Raw genomic sequence first — 18,865 nt, 5'->3', positions numbered from 1 at the left:
TACCTGAAACTGACGGGGAGAATGGAACCAAGTTAGAAAACACTCTGCATGATATTATCCAGGAGAACTTCCCCAACATAGCAAGGCAGGCCAACATTCAAATTCAGGAAATACAGAGAACACCACAAAGACGCTCCTCGAGAAGAGCAACTCCAAGACACATAATTGTCAGATTCACCAAAGTTGTAATGAAGGCAAAAATGTTAAGGATGGCCAGAGAGAAAGGTTGGGTTACCCACAAAGGGAAGCCCATCAGACTAACAGCAGGTCTCTTGGCAGAAACTCTGCAAGCCAGAGGAGCGTGGGGGCCAATATTCAACATTCTTAAAGAAAAGAATTTTAAACCCAGAATTTCATATCCAGCCAAACTAAGTTTCATAAGTGAAGGAGAAATAAAATCCTTTACAATCCAGCAAATGCTTAGAGATTTTGTCACCACTAGGCCTGCACTACAAGAGATCCTGAAGGAAGCACTAAACATGGAAAGGAACACCTGGTACCAGCCACTGCAAAAACACACCAAAATGTAAAGACCATCAATGCTGGGAAGAAACTGCAACAGCTAATGAGCAAAGTAACCAGCTAACATCATAATGACAGGATCAAGTTCTCATATAACAATGTTAACCTTAAATGTAAATGGGCTAAATACTCCAATTACAAGACACAGACTGGCAAATTAGGTAAAGAGTCAAGACCCATCAGTTTGCTATGTTCAGGAGAACCATCCCACATGCAGAGACACACATAGGCTCAAAATAAAGGGATGGAGGAAGATCTACCAAGCAAATGGAAAACAAAAAAGGCAGGGGTTGCAATCCTAGTCTCTAATAAAACAGACTTTAAACCAACAAAGATCAAAAGAGACAAAGAAGGCCATTACATAATGGTAAAGGGATCAATTCAACAGGAAGAGCTAACTATCCTAAATGTATATGCGCCCAATACAGGAGCACACAGATTCATGAAGCAAGTCCTTAGAGACTTACAAAGAGACTTAGACTACCACACAATAATAATGGGAGACTTTAACACCCCACTGTCAACATTAGACAGATCAATGAGACAGAAAGTTAACAAGGATATCCAGGAATTGAAGTCAACTCTGCACCAAGCAAACCTGATAGACATCTACAGAACTCTTCACCCCAAATCAACAGAATATACATTCTTCAGGCACCACATTGCATTTATTTCAAAATTGACCACATGGTTGGAAGTAACGCACTCCTCAGCAAATGTAAAAGAACAGAAATTATAACAAACTGTCTTTCAAACCACAGTGCAATCAAACTAGCACTCAGGACTAAGAAACTCAATCAAAATCGCTCAACTACATGGAAACTGAACAACCTGCTCCTGAATGGCTACTGGGTACATAACAAAATGACGGCAGAAATAAAGATGTTCTTTGAAACCAATGAGAACAAAGATACAACATGCCAGAATCTCTGGGACACACTTAAAGCAGTGTGTAGAGGAAAATTGTGGCACTAAATGCCCACAAGAGAAAACAGGAAAGATCTAAAATTGACACCCTAACATCACAATTAAAAGAACTAGAGAAGCAAGAGCAAACACATTCAAAAACTAGCAGAAGACAAGAAATAACTAAGATCAGAGCAGAACTGAAGGAGATAGAGACATAAAAATCCCTTCAAAAAAATCAATGAATCCAGGAGCTGGTTTTTTGAAAAGATCAACAAAATTGATAGACTGCTAGCAAGACTAATAAAGAAGAAAAGAGAGAACAATCAAATAGACACAATAAAAAATGATAAAGGGGATATCACCACCGACCCCACAGAAATACAAACTACCATCAGAGGATACTATAAACACCTCTATGCAAATAAACTAGAAAACCCAGAAGAAATGGATAGCTTCCTGGACACATACACCCTCCCAAGACTAAACCAGGAAGAAGTTGAATCCCTCAATAGACCAATAACAGGCTCTGAAACTGATGCAATAATTAATAGCCTACCAACCAAAAAAACTCTAGGAACAGACAGATTCACAGCCGAATTCTACCAGAGGTACAAGGAGGAGCTGGTACGATTCCTTCTGAAACTATTCCAATCAATAGAAAAAGAGGGAATCCTCACTAATTCATTTTATGAGGTCAACATCATCCTAATACCAAAGCCTGGCAGAGACACAACAAAAAAAGAGAAATTTAGACCAATATCCCTGATGAACATCGATGCAAAAATCCTCAATAAAATACTGGCAAACCGAATCCGGCAGCACATCAGAAAGCTTATCCACCATGATCAAGTGGGCTTCATCCCTGGGATGCAAAGCTGGTTCAACATACACAAATCAATAAACGTAATCCAGCATATAAACAGAACCAAAGACAAAAACCACATGATTATCTCAATAGATGCAGAAAAGGCCTTTGACAAAATTCAACAACCCTTCATGCTAAAAACTCTCAATTCGGTATTGATGGGACATATGTCAAAATAATAAGAGCTATTTATAACAAACCCACAGCCAATATCATACTGAATGGGCAAAAACTGGAGCATTCCCTGTGAAAACTGGCACAAGACAGGGATGCCCTCTCTCACCACTTCTATTCAACATAGTGTTGGAAGCTCTATCTAGGGCAATCAGGCAGGAGAAAGAAATAAAGGGTATTCAGTTAGGAAAAGAAGAAGTCAAATTGTCCCTGTTTGCAGATGACATGATTGTATATTTAGAAAACCCCATTGTCTCAGCCCAAAATCTCCTTAAGCTGATAAGCAACTTCAGCAAAGTCTCAGGATACAAAATCAATGTGCAAAAATCGCAAGCTTTTTTATACACCAATAACAGACAAACAGAGAGTCAAATCATGAATGAACTCCCATTCACAATTGCTTCAAAGAGAATAAAATACCTGGGAATCCAACTTACAAGGTATGTGAAGGACCTCTTCAAGGAGAACTACAAACCACTGCTCGACGAAATAAAAGAGGACACAAACGAATGGAAGAACATTCCATGCTCATGGATAGGAGGAATCAGTATCATGAAAATGGTCATACTGCCCAAGGTAATTCATAGATTCAGTGCCATCTCAATTAAGCTACCAATGACTTTCTTCACAGAATTGGAAAAAACTACTTTAAAGTTCATATGGAACCAAAAAAGAACCCACATTGTCAAGACTATCCTAGGACAAAAGAACAAAGCTGGAGGCATCACGCTACCTGACTTCAAACTATACTACAAGGCTACAGTAACCAAAACAGCATGGTACTGGTACCAAAACAGATATATAGGCCAATGGAACACAACAGAGCCCTCAGAAATAATACCACACATCTACAGCCATCTGATCTTTGATAAACCTGAGAAAAACAAGAAATGGGGAAAGGATTCCCTATTTAATAAATGGTGCTGGGAAAATTGGCTAGCCATAAGTAGAAAGCTGAAACTGGATCCCTTCCTTACACCTTATACAAAAATTAATTCAAGATGGATTAGAGACTTAAATGTTAGACCTAAAACCATAAAAACCCTAGAAGAAAACCTAGGTAATACCATTCAGGACATAGGCATGGGCAAGGACTTCATGTCTAAAACACCAAAAGCAACAGCAACAAAAGCCAAAATTGACAAATGGGATCTAATTAAACTAAAGAGCTTCTGCACAGCAAAAGAAATTACCATCAGAGTGAACAGGTGACCTACAGAATGGGAGAAAATGTTTGCTATCTACTCATCTGACAAAGGGCTAATATCCAGAACCTACAAAGAACTCAAACAAATTTACAGGAAAAAAACAACCCCATCAAAAAGTGGGCAAAAGATATGAGTAGACACTTCTCAAAAGAAGACATTTATGCAGCCAACAGACTCATGAAAAAATGCTCATCATCACTAGCCATCAGAGAAATGTAAATCAAAACCACAATGAGATACCATCTCACACCAGTTAGAATGGCAATCATTAAAAAGTCAGGAAACAACAGGTGCTGGAGAGGATGTGGAGAAATAGGAACGCTTTTACACTGTTGGTGGGACTGTAAACTAGTTCAACCATTGTGGAAAACAGTGTGGCGATTCCTCAAGGATCTAGAACTAGGAATCCCATTTGACCCAGCCATCCCATTACTGGGTATATACCCAAAGGATTATAAATCATGCTGCTATAAAGACACATGCACACATATGTTTATTGTGGCACTATTCACAATAGCAAAGACTTGGAACCAACTCAAATGTCCATCAGTGACAGACTGGATGAAGAAAATGTGGCACATATACACCATGGAATACTATGCAGCCATCAAAAAGGATGAGTTCATGTCCTTTGTAGGGACATGGATGCAGCTGGAAACCATCATTCTCAGCAAACTATCGCAAGAACAGAAAACCAAACACCACATGTTCTCACTCATAGGTGGGAATTGAACAATGGGAACACTTGGACACCGGAAGGGGAACTTCACACACTGGGGCCTGTTATGGGATGCGGGGAGAGGTCAGGGATAGCATTAGGAGATATACCTAATGTAAGTGATGAGTTAGTGGGTGCAGCACACCAACATGGCACATGTATACATATGTAACAAACCTACACGTTGTGCACATGTACCCTCGAACATAAAGCATATTAAAAAAAATAGCCTGATGTCTAGATATTCTGTCTGTCATTAAACATTTAAATGTGTTTAAGTATTTTGAAGTCTAGCAGTATATAGACTAACATCCAAAATGATTTAATGTTTTGGAGTTGCATAGGTGGAGATTAAGAGTATATTTATAGCACAAACCTGCAAATTCTGACTAAGCTACTAGAATAAGTTGAAATTCAACTGATCTCTTCCTCTATGTTAAATAATGACACTATTTCAATTTCCCTATTGTTAAATTCTACTGTGAAAGTTAAGTGCTAACTGTGTAGAATTTCTGCTGAACACTTTGGTCAAAAAGTTTTATATTGATTACCTGGTAGCAACAAAAAAGATTTTAGGAACGAAAGAACATTTTATAGATGGAACTTTCAGAATGTCTAGAAGTATTTGAATTAGGAATCAAAGTTTTCAGAATTTTCAACATGTTGTATACACTGGGAGAACAGTCTTAAATTCCTTAGGAAATTTTTACATGACCATGAATGCAATCCCTGGGATTTGGCATAGATTTTGTCTTATCTATTAATGTAGTAAGTATACGGTGGTTCAAGAATATAAGCCTTTATTAGTGTAATAGAAGTGAAACTGATTTTGCAGAGTTCATGTTTTAATAAAAATATCTTGAGTCATTTGATTTTTTCTAATATCCTAAATTCAACTAAACATTTTAAATTATAGTTAAATTTTCATGTGATGGGAAGGAACATTTAGTCTTCATTTGGATTTCGTGACATTATTTTCAGGCAATTTATTTGGTGCCTCATATATATTAATAATACATTGGCAATGCTCTCTTTTAAATGAGCAATCAGAATTGGATGTAATTTCAAGGAAATAATGGATAATAATTTTATTTCATATTTACTTTGAAAAGCTTTCCCTTATTTCATTATTAAAACTTGGTTGACCTTTTTCAGTTGGAAAATATCCTTTATACTGATGGAGATTTTCATGCTTTTTTAGTAATACTAATGAGTTGAATAATTTATGAGGTTGTCATGTGCAAAAGATTTTGTGTGATTTGATATACTTTCAGCCTCTGGTGTTGGAATGTGATTAATGAAAACCTAGAGGCATGTAATTTTTTCCCTGATGGTTAGTGTTCTAATTTTGCATGTATTTAATGTGTTATTTAGGTGTTTTCTAATAGTAAAATCTCATACAAGTGAAAATTTAATTGATTACCATGAGTTTTACAGACCATAGCAATGGAACAGTATAAGGAAAATATTTTAAAACTCATAAACTCATCTTCTGATCTGCAGAATTCTTTTTCTTTTGAGCAAATTAGCTAATAGGGAAATGGTCGAAAAAGGAGGGTTTTGTATATTGTTTATATATTAGAATAAAACTTAAACTTAGTCAAATAAAATAAAACTTAGTCAAATTCTGGTGCATTGCTAGCATGTCAATATTGTAGTTGTCGAAGAATGCTACAAAATCTTAGTAAGTTTAATTGTCTTTTTTGACTGTCAATTATTATTTAGGCCTCTGTTGCCCTTTCATAAAATTACAGTGGAACAATATTTCATCAAAAACTAAGATTACAAGTGCCTCCATGTCTGTGATCAAAGACATCATCTTAAATAGGTCTGATCAGACATCATAGAAGAGAGTAGTAGTCTGCTTCAGCCTGAGGAAAAAAAAAAACATGTAGCGAAAATGACAAAGTTAATCAGTCATTTCTTTGGCAATAAATAATAAGATATGCTGAGAACTGCAAATGAGAACATTCTTATGTTCCTCAGAGATGTGTCTGCTTAACACCTGATTTATCTAAGCTTGTGAAGCCATCAAGATATGACCTTGATGAATAAAAAGCAGCTCTGTAATGAATCTGGAATTAAATTAGTTTTGATGGTATATGCATGGCTACTGTAATGTGCTACTTTCAGTCATCAAGAATAAGAAAGGCAGTGAGAATAGAAAAATACTAAGACGGCTATACAATTGTTGAGAAAGAAGCTATCAAGTAATCTGACTACATTTTTCAAAGACTTTATAGTTCTTATAACATGTGAGAGAGATGACTTGATTTTTTAAAACCTAATAACCTATTGGTTCTATTATGTAGAGACTCTAGTAAACATCTTCATTGTTGTTCATTGAAAACTCCATTTTGGTTTGTGTATTATTAATTGGATCTCCTTGTTTGGAATGAAATAGGTAATCTGGTTACGGTTTAAATCGTTTATTGAAAGTCAATGATGTAAATTTTTAAAAAGAGAGAGGGAAAGACATGCAGGAAGTGTCTGTCAGCTCATTTTGGTGTAGTGTCATATTTTAGTATCATAGCCTTGTCTTCACCAATAGTTTTTACAGTCTCTTAAAATAATTTAAATGGGTTATATAAAGGCTAAGTTACAAAATATTCTTACAAAATACATTTTACAGATATTATATAGCATTTTTCATATTAATAAATGTTCTAACAAGCCACTTAGTTTTCTGTCGAAGGTTCAGCTTGTAGACTTTATACAGATTCAGAGGACTTGAGTAACTTTATTAATTTAAAAGCATTTATTGAATAACTTCTACATACTATGCACATGCTAGATGCTGGATTTGGAGATTGAGACAATCAGTTTCTTCCATCTAACAGCACATGGTTTAGTGTAGTGATTCTCAACAGGGGTGGGGGTAGGAGTGCACTGCTGGCATCTAATTGGTAGACACCAGGAATGCTGCCTAAAATACCCTACCACATACGGGAGAGCTCCCCACAATGACAACAGCAAAATTCCATCCCAAAATATCGATTGTAGCAAAGTTTGAATAACCCTAGTCCAATGGAAAGGAATAAAGAAAATAAACATTTGTCATAGAGGGATGTAGTAGTTCCTAAAGGGGCACAGGGAGAGACAGTGACTTACTGAGTCTGGTTGGAGTAGGCTTCAAACAAGTAAAGGCTTATGAATTGCCTCAAGATTATGAATTTACCAGGTTATCAGGGGAGTAAAGGCAGAGGTGATAACAGAAATTATCATGGCATGGAGACAAAGGACCCTTACTCCTTTGAATGGCCTTAATATTTGGCATTTGATGACAAGTCACTTTGTAAAGGTTTCAGAAAGTATTTTTATTTTAGATGTTTCATATTCCTAGATAAAACAAAAACCATTTGAGGATAAACCATTTGAACTTCTATCAGTTCCATTTGGAACATTCACATTAATACAATTCTTTGTGCTTATTACTCAGTTGCTATTTTTTATTTAATTGATAATTGATTTTTTTCCTTTTTTTTTTTTTTTTTTTTTTTTTTTTTTTTTTGAGATGGAGTTTCACTCTTGTTGCCCAGGCTGGAGTGCAATGGTACGATCTTGGCTTACTGCAACCTCCGCCTCCCAGGTTCAAGTGATTCTCCCACCTCAGCCTCCTGAGTAGCTGCAATTACAGGCATGCGCCACCATGCCCAGCTAATTCTTGTATTTTTAGTAGAGATGGGGTTTCACCATGTTGGCCAGGCTGGTCTCGAACTCTTGACCTTAGGTGATCCACCCGCCTTGGCCTCCCAAAGTGCTGGGATTACAGGTATCGGCTACCACGCCCAGCCTGATAATTGGTTAATTTTAAGGTATACAAACAGATTTTAACCATGCCGTTCATCACTTTGGGTAACAACATTGAAGGATGGATTTTCTATAAAATAGGTCTAGAAGGATGGTATTTCCAAATTACTGACTGGCATGGAACTAATTTAGATCATTGTTCAAAATCTTGCTTCTTGTAGACTAATTTTTGGTAAAGTGTACACACAATCGCATTTAGAAGTGATTACAATATACAATTATAATATTTTAATCTAAGTGTATTAAAAATGTTATGAGAGCTCAGTAAAGAGGGTTGCCTAACTGAAGAAATATATTTTAGCTGGAGTCGAAAGGATGAATGGAAGTCTTCCCAAGCCAATGAGTGGGAGAGTGGCATTGTGGAAAAAGGGACCACATAATACAACATAATGTATTCAAGGAATGGAAAATGGTACTGAATAATGGAACACAGGATAGTGTGGGGAAATGGTGTGAAGATGAGGCTGAAACACAGTGGTGGCCCTGCTGTGAAGGGGATTGTCATTAAATGATTTTTATTTGGAAAATGACAAACCATAGAAATTAGGTGACGTGCTAAATAATAAGTGATAGATAAAGCTAACTCAACCCAAATACCAGTCTCTTACTCTACAGTGTGTTGTAGTAAATGCATTTGGAATTTCCTTAACTGTAAGGGCATTACTGAACATTTCTCTGCTGTAAAGTTTACCTGCTAATATTTGGTTGACGCTTATAACCTATTGTCTGTAAAGATACATCAGAACAGATTAACTTAGTATCATTCTCAGGATATGTATTCTGTGCCATTTAGGAAAATATTTTTAAATGTTTTGGTGTTTTAAAAAGTGCTTTTAGATCATCTGTATCAGCACCATCACTTAGATATTTCATTTTTTAATAATTAAAGAGACTTAAAATCTCTTTCTTCCATGTCTCTGGGCCAATTGCTTACCTGTCTCAAAAGTCTCCTGCCCCCATTTTCCACCATCTCACACTTTTAAAGTGAATTGTCCACATTGGACTTTGGGATAGCCTTAAAAGAAGACACCAAGCCTCTCATGGAAAACCAGCCCGTATTTATTTTCTCTGTTTATTTTCCTTAAATTGTCTATACAATCATGATTTTCTCCCTCACATTTTTAAAATTCTTATCGTAAATTCTTCATTGAAAATTCTAATCTATAGTAATCTGATTTCTGGTTGTTAATGCTGTGTAGAGCAAAACCACCATTCATTTTTAGCATAATGTAATTAAAATATAATATAAATGCTAACTTGCATGACCTATCAAAGCCATTATGTTTGGGATATGCCATATCCCAAATGAAGGCCATGTTGTCATTAATGCCATCTTAATTCTTTGACTCGTTGCTGGCTCCTTCCCCTACCTTCATGACCCAGGCCACCTTCACAAAAATTGCTGCTCCATCACAATGATCAAATAGGGAATTGACATTTACTAAATGTGCCAGAGGGATACCAAAATCACTCAATAATTGGATTGAGATAAAAAACTGAGAATATTGTCTTAGTGCATAGGCTATCTGCAAGATGGAAAAATAAACTTGTCTCCTATTTGAAAATACATGAAATGGAAAAAGTTTAAAACTCTAGTAAACAAGGAATGCTAGATGTTAAAAAAAAAAAAAAAAAGAAGACACTAAGCATCATTCCTGAGGTAATGTCACTTACTGTGCAGGAAAGTCTCCCCACTCTCGCAGCCCACTCTCAAGTTGTCCAGTTAATCTTTTCTTTCATTCTAATGGTTGCCAAACTTTCTAACTCACATTCTGTTGCTCACCAGCCATCTACCCGTCTTGGTACATGATACAGGTTCCTTTCCTTTGTGCCTCCCTCCCTGCCTCCCTCCTTTTCTTGCTTTCTTTCAGAAAAACATATGCTCATTATAGGAAATACCAAAAACAAAATGCCAAAAACATTTAAAGAAGACATCCATGTAAAGATAGCTGTCTTTATCATTTCCATGTATTTATTTCATGTTAGTCTTTTTCTGTGTGTATTTTATCATAGGGACCAAACGCTAAGCAATGTACTCGTATAGTCACAAAGATGAATAATGCATCATCTCTGCTCTTTATGATATTTAGAGAGTTCCAAAATGACCCAGGTTTTCTATATGTTTTATTATGTTTTTTCACAAGTAAAATGTGCCCTGTGATTTTTAATATAATGAAATCCCATTTTAAATAATTAAAAATCTTAACTTCATGGCTAATCAAAATCCTACCAAGTAATATCCAGTCTAAAATGTGGAGAGAGTCTGCGTTTACCATCATGTATATTCTTAAAATATGGTTTATCAAATTTTCTTTAAAAAGCATAGAATGCAGTTTTCTACGTTGACTCCATCAAGATTATTAAGTTAACATTTCATACTTATATAGTGCTTCACTTAAATTCAATAATATTTTCTTGTACTTTTTTAATTGCATTTTTCTGTTTAAAAATGCTGTTTATGAATTTCCCATTTGTTGGTCTGCTCTAAAAAATATTGCTTACCTATGAATATTTTGAATTAGGAATAAAATGAAATTCCGTTTTTGCTGTCAGAACCAAATTGTAAAAATGCATTGCATGTCTTTGAAAATCAGTATACTCTATTAGCAGGCCTGTCAATATAAAAAGTGCATTCCATTTCTACCTCTTGCTCTAATAACCTTTTCTGTGTTACTCTGAGGCAGTTCACATAATCAGAGTATATTGTCAGCTTACTGGAGTTGGGGAAGCATGAAATGAAAATCAAGTTAATATTGATCCAATTCTTTTGCTTGCAAGTGTCCTTGATGTCCTTTTCCAGTGAGCAATAACTGTTGGTGTTAGGTAGCCATTTTCTTCTCTTCTTTCTTAAATTCCAATAAATTGTTTACAAGCATAACTAATCTGAATACAAATTTAACACTTGGGATAATTTCCATGTGTTAATTCCCAGATTGCTAATGCTGCACATTTACTATACCACTGAACTGTTTTCCCCCAGCTTTTCAAAACATAGCCTACCTAAAGATGTAATATTTATATCTAGTTTAAAATTAAAGTCTGTACAAGTTCCTTTTTGGTAAAAATACATAAGATGCTGTGCTCTGACTTTTATGTAATATAGTCGTGTGCTAAAATGGACCATAAGTGTCATGAATTATTGGTCCATGTAAGGAATAGCATTTTTGAACCAAGTTTATTATAAATTTGAAGCTGGTGTCTTAGGTTTTTAATTTTATAGTGGTATAGATAATATCTATTTTGGATTATTCAATATATTCTCTGTCAACAAAATTAAATTGAATTGGGAATCATGGTTAGATCCAACTCATTCAAACTAAAATATCCACAACTAAGAAAGAAGGAATTGGATGGTTGAACTATCCAGACTTTATATCTGTATTTATTAAACTTGCTTAGTAAATACTCAGATTTTTACTTAAAATGTGTTTGGAACAACAAATAGAAACAGTCTATTTCATGTGTAGGAATACTTGCTTTCATAAAATAATTTTATATTGATAAAGTGAGGCTTCTGACTCAGTATCAGGTATAAAAGAGTGAGAAAATGCTTGAGATTTCTGGTCATTCTAATTTAGTGTTTTTATTCAGTATCACTAACAATTTTTGCCATTGGGATTTTTCTATTGAAAGGTCTGTTTTCCTTTCTTTTTTAAAAAAAAAACATGCTGTTTTATAAAGAAGATGATTTAATTTTTTGTCCTTAGTCTTCATTAGAAAAGTGATCTTTCCTATTATCATAATTTTTTTCTTAAGGAAGGATACACTATATGTTATAAAGTGAAACACAAAATTAAACTTTGAATTTAGATGATTTACAAAGAAAAATATTTACTTATTAGTAAATGATTGTTACAGTAGACTGTTCTAGTGTGTATCACTTTTATCTCACAGATAAACTAAGGCAAGCATAAAATGTTTTTGAACACTAGGTTCCTCAGTATAAGAAAAAGCATTCTTTCAGGTTTTTTTGAAATGTTCAAAATTGCAAACTTCTCAGTAATAAATTGATTCATACATATTATTGCACAAGATTATGTCATATCTAGTGTAATTTTCTGAGAGGTAGATTTATCTTAAATCTTTTTCCTTTTAGTGGAAATTAAATAACATCATATAGAGTTACTAAAAGCACTAGTCTGAAAAGGTATTTGTTGCTCAGACTTAATTTTTAATGAGAAAAAAGTAAGCTTTAAAATTTCCTGAAGTATTCATGTAATTAATGCACTTTAAAAAGTATTTAGGTTTGGAAATGAATTGCAACATTTCTTCCTACTAAAAGAGTGGTAGACTTTGTCAAAATACATTGAACAAGCTAAAAAAAAAAATTGAGAAATGGTGTATAATGAAAATAATTTCTTCTCTGATAAGGAATGCCATCCTGTCCAACTGATTTCTGAGTGTTTAGAAACAGAATTACCTGATAATACCTTTAGGTAAAAATAAAATTAGACCAGATTTCAATTTTGCCAGTGTCCTCCCAAAGATCTTTTTCCAAAGATGAAAGGAAGCCTATATTAAATGCATTATCTCTTCTTGAGAAAGTAGTTCTTTTCCTTCAAGTGTCCAGAATGCTAAACATATTTATATTATTAAATATCTGTATGCAAAATTAAAAGTACATGTCAAATACATTGGTGCTTTATGTAATTTTATTTAATAATATCTTTAAATGAATAAAATAGTTATGGAAAACATACATTACATTTAAAATGTAAGCTATTTATACTACATTCAATTTCCAAAGGTGTTACTTCATAACACTTGTACTTCATGCTATCCTTCCTGTCTTCAGGGAGCATCCGATCTAGTGGAAGCGCTGAAGGCTCATTCATGCTTTAATTAATACAAACACTGTTATAACAGCATGGTGGAAGGAAGAATATTAACTCCAACTGAAGGAAAGAAAACTATCACTTGTTGAATACCTGATGTTGGATAGGTATTGTGCCAAGACCATAGATTCATGCTTTATCTTGAGTTTTTTAATCCTCAGATAAGCCAGCTTTTCTTTTCCCCTCTTTACATAAATCTTATGCAAAACTATTATAAGCAATACAGCATTAACTATGTTCCTTTTCAGTTTTAATTATGTACTCAGTATGCTTTTTACCCTCTTGTTTTATTTTATCAAAAATTTAATAAACATTTTTGAAAGCATACTATGTAAACAATCTCCACACATTTCCATTGTCTCATTTTAACTTTGCAATGATCCTGTGAAAGAAAATGTGGAAAATACTTAATACTACTCTTCTGCAAATTTGGAAACTGAAATTAAGAGGTTGGTCTGAATTTTTTTAATATGTTTCTAATGGATATTGGTGGGGAACAATAACTTATGCATGGCAAATCAAATAGTCCAACTCTCCCACTTATGAGGAAACTGTAAAGTACATGAAAAGTAACAAGTAATGTGCATGTAAAATGACTAATATGTAAATTGTGTTTATGTGTTTTCATTTACTCAACAAACATTTAATACTATTTTGACAAGTGAAATTAAAGTCCAGTAGAGAATCCCTAAACTAAAAACACTCCAAAAATGAACAATGATAAGATGTGATGACTTCTTTCTAAGATACAAATGTTATACAGAGATGGAAATAATCAACCTGACTGAATCCTGAAGGAAAAGGCACGTAATAGATTTTATGTAAAAGAAATTACATACGTTGGACTTAAAGATTCGAGACAACGTGGCATGTATACAGACAAAAACATTCTGCTTTTGGAGAATATGAAGTGCAAAGAAGCCAAATCAGTAAAATAGTGAGGTTAAATAAGCGGAGGCTAGATCATGAGCTTTAGACCATATGTTTAAATGATACAAATAAAATAACATTGAAAATGTATTATTCCATGGTTGATATATATTAGATAGATATATATATACACCTCTATATACCTATGTAAATATACCTATATATAACTTTTCAATAAATACATCTATATATAACTATATATATACTATGTATATATACTATGTATATAAGTATATATAAATACCCATAAATATACCTATATATAACTTTTCAATAAATGAAAACACCATAGTTCCACAGTCAATATAAATAATAATAGCATAAGCTGGTGAAAAGCTGAGTCTACACTAAAACTGGCTTATTATGGGGTTATATCTCTTTTTTATGTGTGTTAGCCACACATATGATTTATAGCTAACCTATTGTTGTTAATTACTTTTTTCTTTATTAGTATAGATGTTTTAGAGTTGATTATAGGAGGAATTCTTAAACAGAAATAAAATACTATATTTTTCTTTACATTAATTGTTTATTTTTATCGATAGAAAAGAACATAAAGAGCACATGAACTAATTGCTTTGCCTTGGTCGTGTGGCCATTCCAGGTAGACATATTCTTTGATATCGTTAAGAGGAGCTAATGTCTCCAGTTTGTCATTTCTGCATTTTAACTTATGCTTATTTAAAATAACAATAAAACTTTAAAATGGTAATTTAAAATATCGCAATAAGAGTAACAATAATACTGGAATATAGTAACAATACTAGAAACATTTTAGTTCTGCTGTTACTTCACCTTTAAAATATACCTTTTTTCACATGGATTCTTGGTTATTAATAGAAATTTTATGAAAAAGGAACTTTAGATTTGTGCAATGCAATATTCTGTATTACATAACATTTTCATATACAGAGCTTTATATCTATATATTTACTCAGAAGTCAGTCTATAGAGTGCTTTCATGTGTTGTCACATGATATAGAAAATAACATAAGTATGATTTTGGATTTAGCTTCCTTGAGCTATAATTCAGTGGCATTTTTTCTCCTTAAACTTTTAAATTTTTTGGTATTTTAATGTTTTCATAGGCCATAGCACATATATATGTCTATCCTACCCAGCTTTACACATAGTATACATTTTCAGATCCAAGGCGTTCTGGTAGTTTGTGGTATTCGCTTGTTAATTTCTTGATGAATGGCTAAAGAGGCCAAAAAGTGCACTCGGTCCAACAGTCTTCTGAAGATAGATGATCTCAAATAAATTCTCTTCCCAATCAGATTTTGATTTGTTGGGTGTTAAACCTTTTCTTCCTAAGGACAGTGTTTACAAGCCTTGTAATGAGACAGCCCTTTGAGACCTTACCTCTTTTTGCCTGTAATTTTGATGAATGAAACTCTAATTCATAAAGGATATTGTGATTGAAAAGCACCTTTAGATCTCATACGCTTTAATTTAGATAAATGTTTGGTGCAGTACCATAAAATCAGGAAGTTTGCTGAGCTGCAAACTGATAACACTTGAACAAGGATGACAAGCTTAGTGTGTTGATATGGATTAGTTTACTATATATCTTTTAAAGTCATGATTGTTTTACTACTTTAAAACCAGAGGGGATAAAATTGAAAGCTCGATATACATTTCAGAGCTCACCTTTGTTCTACTACATTTTCTTCATTGGTAAATATTTATTTTGGTAATACAAAAGTAATATAAAGCTTTTTTTACTGACAAAGATTGCCCCTGATTTTTATATAAGGAAAAACTTGCTTTATTAGATTACTCACACTTAAAAGGCTTTTTTGACTTTATTGTTAAAAAAAACAAGTTCTTTTTCCTGTAAATACATAGATTCTCCAGCTTGCCACAAACTAAAGGCAACTCACTGAGACTCCAAGATATCCTGGGAACTTCAGACTTTTGAAATAGTCAAGGGTAACTGTAATGTCTGAGTTTATACATTTATTCAGGATTTTTAAGGGTTTGCTCTGTGCTAGGCAGCGTGCTAAGTACTGAGAATACCAAGACAAAAACATGTTTCCAGGCATGAAGGAACTTGGAGGCTTTTGTGGAGATAAATAAGCAAGCAGTTACAATACCTGTAAATTCTGCAGTAGCAGGGTTCAAGAGGTATGGTGGAAGCGTAAGGGAAAGAACACACAAGGGCTCTTAAGAAATCAGAGAAGGGAATAGGGTGGTGGGGTGAACTTGAACTTCAGTTCAGCACATGTTTGTGGCACAACTGCTGGGCGCCAGGCACTGAAGCTACAGAAATGGGACTACAGCCTAGTGGAGAGGACAGACACATCATAGGTAACACCTATACAGTGCAGTTGAATTATGTGTAAGCTGTGAATGTGCGGTAGGGTTTGTTAGGAAAGACAACTGAAGCAAGTGAGTTTTGAAGGGCAAGTAGCAATTAGCCAGGCCAAGGAGGAAAGGTAGTAACATACCCTGCAGAGGGAATAACATTAGCATGGGTAAAGAGGTATGTGAAAGCATGACATATTTTGGAAGCTATAAGTGGTCCAATATTGCTGAGGAGGGTGTGGTGAAAACACAGAACTGGTAATGAGAGGATAAAAGGCCTTGGAAAGCCATGCTAAGAAGTTTGGATTTTATCCTCCAGTCTAAGTCTTGCTTTAGGTATACTTGATTGGGAGGAGTTAATGAATAATTTTAATAGGAAAATATCCTCAACTTATTTGTGTTTTATAAAAATCACTCTGACAAAAGTATGGAAGGTGGTGTGAGTAAGGCAACTGTTGACACCCTCTAGACCAAAAACAGTGATGGCCTGAACTAGGGCCGTGGCAGTCACCATGCAGGATGAATTCCTAGGTTTCTGCTAAAGTACATGGTTGGCCAAAATACGAGGAGGAGAAGGAGCAAGAGACAATTAGCTCAGTAAGAGAAATGTTCAGTTAATAGTATTCAGGCAAAGTCCAGAAATACAGCTAAGAAGACCTCAGGAGAGATTTCTGAATTATTAATCATTGGATTTGCCTCTTTTGTTCTCAAATGATGCAAGCTCTGTATTTCTGTTTGCCCAGGAAGCAAACAAGTTATAAAGATAGCTACCCTCAGAAGATTACTCTTTTGCTGGCTTTATATTACCAAAAATCAAATAGAATTAAGATAAGGTTCTGAAGCATTCAGTGATCTATCCCCAATCTTTTATTCCAGAAATAATAATTATCTGTGGGCCAGTGAAAGAACAATACACATGGAACCCATTTAATTCCCCTCCCCTCCAATGTAGCATTGATTTGTAATACTATTTGTCTCTGAAGTATTTATCAAAATATATATTTAACAATCTATTACTTTATACATTTATGGTATGTATTAACCATGTGCTGTAAATGTGGTTATCCAGTAGGAGCTAGGATGACAGACTATACCTCTCAGCCAGTGACACTCTGTAATGGTATTGTGATGTGACTATGTTCCTCAACATGTGTTTTTACTCTGGTGGCCTTTGAGTCAATTTTTTCATATTTTAGCAAACAGAATTGACCTATATTCACTGAGAAAAAGAAGTATGCAAAATGTAAAGAGAAAAAGGAAAAAAGATAACTATTTTACAGTGCAAGTTGTATGACAGCCAGATGTAGTTGCAAGAAAATGGTTGAGGCTGGGCACAGTGGCTTATGCATATAATCCTGGCACTTTGGGAGGCCAAGGTGGGAGGATCACTTGAGCCCAGGAGTTCAAGCCCAGCCTGAGAATATAGTAAGAGCCCATCTCTACCAAAAACAAAAGTAGCCAGGCATTGTGGTATGCGTCTGTGGTCCCACCTACTCAGGAAGCTGAGGTAGAATGATTGCTTGAGCTTGGGAGGTCGATGCTGCAGTGAGCTGTGATCATGCCGCTGTACTCCAGCCTGGGTGACAGAATAAGACCCTGTCTCAAACAACAACAGCACAATGGTTGAGCAAATATCAGTAGGCAGTAATGGACTGTTGGAAGTTCTATGGTATGGGCCTGGGTGAATTGACCAAAAGTATTGTAAACTTTCGACCAAAGGCATGACATCATTTGGAGAGCCATTGTCTATGTTTCAACACCGTAATGTCCCCTAAAAATATAATACGACACCGTATAGGACTGATTTATAAGGCTCCCATTTCCAGGAATATATCCACCACACCAAATGAGATACGAAGACGTTTTCCGAGTTAATGCTGCTCCTTGAAGACTATATCCTAATACAGAATACAGTAAATTACAATGCTTTATTCTAAATGGAATTTCAGCTTCAAGTGATATAAAAGTATTTCATGTGTGTGGTGTTTGTGTGGGTGTGGGTGGTGTATGCATTTATAAAAGTTGCTTTCAGTTCAGATAATTTTATATTAATTGTCACCTGCCAAAGCAGGTGTCTGAATGTAAGTATGAAAATATTTGTTAAGTAGTCAAATTCTTGAGGGATTCATATGCATTCATTTCTAACTTACACATTAATGCCAGGTTAAATCTTGCAATATTTACAATATTTCAGTTTTTTGCTTATTTTCATGTGTTTTGGTTTTGGCTTTTTGTGTGTTTGTTTGTTTGTTTGTTTGTTTTTTGAGACGGAGTCTCGCAGTGGCGCGATCTCGGCTCACTGCAAGCTCCGCCTCCCGGGTTCACGCCTTTCTCCTGCCTCAGCCTCCCAAGTAGCTGGGACTACAGGGGCCCGCCGCCACGCCTGACTAATTTTTTGCATTTTCAGTAGAGACGGGGTTTCACCGTGTTAGCCAGGATGGTCCCCATCTCCTGACCTCGTGATCCGCCCCCCTCGGCCTCCCAAAGTGCTGGGATTACAGGCGTGAGCCACTGCGCCCGGCCAGCTTTTTGTGTTGTTATATATAGCAAAATAAGGCTATCATTTCAGAAAAACCAGTATTTA

At 34.9% G+C, this 18,865-nt stretch overlaps 1 protein-coding gene across 5 annotated transcripts in view; it reads left to right on the top strand.

The window, feature by feature from the left end:
* The window catches only part of LOC105486020 (neurobeachin), a 747,447-nt gene that overhangs the window by 492,707 nt on the left and 235,875 nt on the right, over positions 1 to 18,865 (top strand). The gene's annotated exons all lie outside the window — the stretch shown is intronic.

The sequence above is a fragment of the Macaca nemestrina genome, chromosome 16, assembly GCF_043159975.1.
Source record: "Macaca nemestrina isolate mMacNem1 chromosome 16, mMacNem.hap1, whole genome shotgun sequence".
Taxonomy (NCBI): Eukaryota; Metazoa; Chordata; class Mammalia; order Primates; family Cercopithecidae; genus Macaca; species Macaca nemestrina.
The sequence above is the reverse complement of the archived record's forward strand: the minus strand, read 5'-3'. Positions and strand labels throughout refer to the sequence as shown.